This window comes from Triticum urartu, chromosome 2, assembly GCF_003073215.2.
Source record: "Triticum urartu cultivar G1812 chromosome 2, Tu2.1, whole genome shotgun sequence".
Classification (NCBI taxonomy): domain Eukaryota; kingdom Viridiplantae; phylum Streptophyta; class Magnoliopsida; order Poales; family Poaceae; genus Triticum; species Triticum urartu.
Window position 1 is genome coordinate 744,636,175 of NC_053023.1, and position 5,896 is coordinate 744,642,070.

A 5,896-nucleotide genomic window follows, 5' to 3' on the forward strand; every position below is an offset into this window, starting at 1 on the left:
TGCCCGCAAGGCTTCAACAGTGGCAGCTCCATCTGCAGTCACAACATATTTAAGATACTGGCATCATGCTGCTCTTCCTATGTGGCGTTTACCAGATATTGACACTTACCCTGTGCCTCGTCAAGCCTTTTGTTAACAAGCTCGATGTCGGCGTCTGCCGCATCCAACTGCCGTTCTAAATGGGCAAACTCGCTAGTCCGGCTAGCCACCGGAGCTTCCATCACCTGCACATAGAGGCAGTATGGTTATTACCTAGGGAATATGATCCTCTGTTCGTCGTCGTTTCCGACGACAACCAGAGTCTCAGGGGCTACTATCTACACAGGGCACACCTAGCATGTGCAGGACTATCATACATTCTTTTACGTACCTCAAAGCCTGTCAGTAGACTCATAAAAGCTTCATGCAATCCGCTTTCGGCGGACGATATTCTCTCCATCACCGTATTCATCAGCACACGGTGTTCATCTGAGATGGCCGCTCGCCCCACCAACTCCCTCAGAACATCTGATCGCACACTAGACGGTGCGGACTCTTTTGTCTGCTCTCTTCGGGAGCCGGACACTGGGAGCTTCGGGGGTCAATGGGATTATCTTCTGGCCTCACCGGACTCGGAGAGGCCCTCCGCGACGACACTTCAGGGTCGCCCGCTTCTGGAGCGGAGGAGTCCGGAGGAGGCGTTTCGCTCTCCATCATCTCTGGAAGAAGATCCCCCGAGACGAGCTCATTTGAGAGGGGCTAAGGCCCGAACTGCAAAATATATGCGGTGGTTATTTTCTCAGAAGAAAAAGATGGCATATCCTGTACTATTAAAGTATTTCGGGTCACTTACGACTCGTGGAGAATTGATCCCCCCGCGGACTTTGTGCGGCAACAGCGCCCCCCAAGGTAGGACCCTCTGTGGGAGACTTCTTCTCCCGTTTGGAAGCTTCGGCTTCCGAATCCCGGGCGCAGTCCTTTTCCTCTTCTGGTCACGTCTTCCTTCATGGAGACGCTCGCTCCTCCATAGTATCTTCCTTCAAGGGCTCCGGGCAAGGTGCGGTCTGGAGCATCTTTTCCAATACCGGATTTTCCAAACCCTCAGGGAGGGGGGCCGAAACACCGAATCAACTTCGCCTTTGTTAGCCAGTCCTGGTCAAAAAGTGAACTCTCAGAAATAACTTCGTAACAAAGGAGAGATAGTATGTTCGGCCGGAAGATGCCTTACCTGTTCGGCGGCGCGGTTACTACTCAGGCCCACGTCCTCGGTGATTTCCGGACACTCCACCTGAGGTCCGAAGAATGACTTGTACATCTCCTCGTGCGTCAGGCCGAGAAAATTTTGAATGACACGCGGTCCCTCGGGATTGAACTCCCACAGGCGAAGAGGCCGGCGTTTGCAAGGCTGGACTTGACGAACCAGCATAACCTGTATTACCGCAACCAAACTGAAATCTCCATTGAAGAGATCTCGAATGCGGCTTTGCAGTATAGGCACGTCCTTGGCTGGACCCCAGCTCAGACCTCTGCTGATCCATGACATCAGCTGTGGTGGAGGGCCCGAGCGGAAAACAGGGGGCCGCCCACTTGGCACTTCTAGGAGCCGTGATGTAGAACCACTCCTGTTGCCACAATTCAGACACCTCTGGGATGGAACCTTTGGGCCACGGAGCTCCCGTCATCTTGCGTATTGAGGCACCTCCACACGCTGCATGTTGCCCCTCGATCATCTTCGGCTTCACTTCAAAGGTCTTGAGCCATAGGCCAAAGTGAGGGGTAACCCGGAGGAAGGCCTCACACACGACAATAAATGTCGTGATATGAAGAAAGGAGTCCGGAGCTAGATCATGGAAGTCTAGCCCGTAGTAAAACATCAAACCCCTGACGAAAGGATCCAGAGCAAGGCCTAGACTCGGAGGAAGTGGGAGACGAACACGACGTTCTCGTTGGGTTCGGGGGTGGGGACGGCCTGCCCTCGGGGAGGCAGCCGATGCAAAATCTCGGCGGTCAGATATCTGGCCTCCCTCAACTTCTTGATGTCTTCTTTCGTGACGGAGGAAGGCATCCATCGGCCTTGAAGGCTAGATCCGGACATGACTGAAGGTTCGGGGCGCCTGACCTGAACTTCGGGCGTTTGAGCTTGAGGTGGGGGAAGGATTCGATTGAGCACGGGAAAAAAATAAAAGCCTTGTCCCCTTTATAAAGAGGGTGAATATCAAGCGTCCTCTCCGTGTCCGTTTGGACTTGCCTATAATCTAGGAGTCCTAGAAGCGGTTGGGTTACCCACGCCCGTATTGATGAGAATCCCGGAATAAGGGGACACGATCTCTTAACAAGACGTGCCAAGGAAACCGCCTCGCATGACGCGCTGAGGTGGGATAATGAAACGACTCGGATAAAGGCTTGGCCGTGGTGTGACACTACGGAATACGTCAGCAGATTAGATTTGTGTAAATATTATTCTCTCTATGGCAATATGTGGAAACTTATTTTGCAGAGCCGGACACTATTCTTCTATGAAGTACTTGGAGGAGGAACCCGCCTTGCAATGCCGAAGACAATCTGCGCGCCGGACTCGTCGTCATTGAAGCCTGGTTCAGGGGCTACTGAGGGAGTCCTGGATTAGGGGGTGTCCGGATAGCCGGACTATACCTTCAGCCGGACTCCTGGACTATGAAGATACAAGATTGAAGACTTCGTCCCGTGTCCGGAAGGGACTTTCCTTGGCGTGGAAGGCAAGCTTGGCGATACGGATATGAAGATCTCCTACCATTGTAACCGACTTTGTGTAACCCTAACCCTCTCCGGTGTCTATATAAACCGGAGGGTTTTAGTCCGTAGGACAACATACACATCAACAATCATACCATAGGCTAGCTTCTAGGGTTTAGCCTCCTCGATCTCGTGGTAGATCTACTCTTGTACTACCCATATCATCAATATTAATCAAGCAGGACGTAGGGTTTTACCTCCATCGAGAGGGCCCGAACCTGGGTAAAACTTCGTGTCCCTTGTCTCCTGTTACCATCCGGCCTAGACGCACAGTTCGGGACCCCCTACCCGAGATCCGCCGGTTTTGACACCGACACCCACTCCCCGACGATGGGCTACGCAGACGTGTGACAGGAGGTCCAAAATTACCTTTGGTAGACATTGGCACTCGAGCCTCTACTATGTCCCTTTTTCCTCTGAATCCCGACCATGAGCATGTCAATAGCCGGGTCTGGTTTATTTTTTTATATATAAATTAAATTTATCATTGGCACGTCGCTCCGTTCTCAGAAAGCCTTCACCCGGGCCAAACTCCTCATTACCCTTCAAAATAAAGTACGGCCTCAACGGCTGCTTTGCAAATGCACCTTGGCCACACCCTACTAGGGCTCGCATGGAACGAATGAGTCGCCAGTAAAAGTCCAAACAACTCATAGCGTACTTCGCATCACAAGTTTGGCCTTATATTGCATCAGCCCCGAATTCATTGTCTGGGTCCAATAGTTTGGGTTGCCCGGCTTCCTGTGTTTGCTACCCTACGTTTCCGCTCTATCGGCTTAGGGTTAGTAAAGGGAAAACTTACTGCGATTTGTGCCCTGGCCTAGACCGGATGAGGCACCTCAGTAGAGGAAAGCCCAAAATTGACTGTTCATGATGCGGTGAGAGCTGGTCAACCACTGAAGACTTATTCAGAATCTTTTAGCGATTCTCGTGTAATACAAAGGATCTTTTGCAGATCAGATATGTAAGGCACCACACGCCTACATACACACTAGGGGCTATGTCGTAGGCCCACCATAAAACACCCATGGTTAAGCGAAAGTGTTAACGCCTTATAGTCCGATTGCCTGGTTCGCCGCCATTATCACCTACTTTCATGGACCAAGACGTTGGATAAAGAGTGATTAAATGCTTTTTCGAAACACCCCCATACTTCCTACGAGGGGGCTGAAAGCCGACGACTGGAAAACCTTTCAGATTATATTAAAATGACCGCACAGGAGGATTCAAGGCTTTTTGAGAAATATCATATATATAGCTTAACTATAAATTTGTCTTTTACAAATCATCATTACAAACTCACTCGAACATTATGTTTTTTCAGCATTGACCCTCTATCAAGCGGGCGGCCTCCAGGACGTCTTCAAAAATAGCTCTCCGGCTCCGGACGACCCCTGCCTTCAGGCGGACCCTTCGTGGCGACGTCGATGGCCTTTCATTTTCCCCAGAATGTCTTGACTCGGGCAAAAGAGCCATCCGTGCACCTTCAATGCATGCGATTCGCTTCGCCAGCATCGATTTGCGGCACCACATCGACAAGCTTCTGCACCAAACTAAAATAGCTACTCGGAGTTAGGCTCGGTTGGCGACAGCCGGATTATAACATCCTTCATGGCAGCGCTAGATACCCTATGAAGTTCCGGCCGATTGGGACATCTGTTCATTGAAGCAGCAGCGGGTGCTTTGACGCACCGAACTGTGACCAAAAAATCTTTCTCCGTTGCATATCTAGCTCGCGTTTTGGTAATATCGCACTGCATCGGAATAACTCCTCGGCAAGTCAAATACTCGTTCTGGAGAACCTCCCACACTTGGTTCAGTTGAGCATAGTCCGGTCGCCAACTTAGTCTGCAGCCAAAAAGGGCTTCTAGCCACTATCTCTTTTGCCTGCTGAACCTCCTCACGAAGTGCTCTGGACTTTGATCGCGCTTCTCTTGCCTCATGTCGGGCCTTTTCCAGTTCCGCCATTAAGGTTTTATTCTCCCTCTCAAGAACTTCGCAGCGGCAAGTGGCATTCTCCAAAGCGAGTCTCATCGTGGATACTTTCTCCTCGCCCTGGCATCGCGCAGCTTGTTCGGCCTTCAGTTCAACCGATGCTCCTTCAGCAGCAGCATCACTAAACCGGGCCCACTCCTTAGCCCGGATTAGCTCCGCCCGAAGAGCCTCCACGGCGGCAGCACCATCTGCATTTCATGCACATCTCATATAAAGCTTTTTCCCGCGTCAAGCACACAGGTGTAAAGAATGCTCGAAATACATACCTTGCGAGTCGTCAAGACGCCTATTGATCAATGCAACGTCCACCTCCGCAATATCCAGCTTTCGCTGCAGTTCGGCCACTTCTGTATTCCGGACAACCATAGGAGGGGAAGTAGCCTATATTTCAAATTAACCCAAGGTTAATATCTGAGCATATCTATTTGATCCTCCAATCACTTCCTTCGGAGATAATCCGAGTCTCAGGGGCTACTGCATATACAACAGGTGCATTTTGTCAATAAAATTCAATTGACAAAGCTACATTACAAACCTCAAAACCTCTTAGAAGGCTCATGAAGGCCTCGTCCAATCCGCTCTTCGCGGATAGAACCCTTTTGACCACCTTAGCCATCAAGGTACGTGGTCTTCTGAAATGGAGGCTCGTCGTAGCAAGCCCGTCAACATTTCCGGCGCTTCTGGGTCTTCAGAAACCGCCACCGGAGTATGGCATTCCTGGGAAGGAACCCGCTTAACTTGCCTCCCTAATCGTCTCCTGCTGTAAACGGACGGTTTCAGGGACACCAGTCTGATCCCGGAACCCCGAGTGAAGAGCACCGCCTTTGGGATAACGCCTTTCGTCGTTTCCTGTACTACTTGGTGTTCGGGAGGATCCCTTCCGGGACGATACCTCGGTATCATCCCCCTTATTGGGCGATGGGTCCAGAAGAGTGATACGTCTCCGTCGTATCTACTTTTCCAAACACTTTTGCCCTTGTTTTGGACTCTAACTTGCATGATTTGAATGGAACTAACCCGGACTGACGCTGTTTTCAGCAGAATTGCTATGGTGTTATTTATGTGCAGAAACAAAAGTTCTCGGAATGACCTGAAACTTCACGAACATTTTCGGAAATATAAAAATACTTGCAAAAGATGAAGGCCAGGG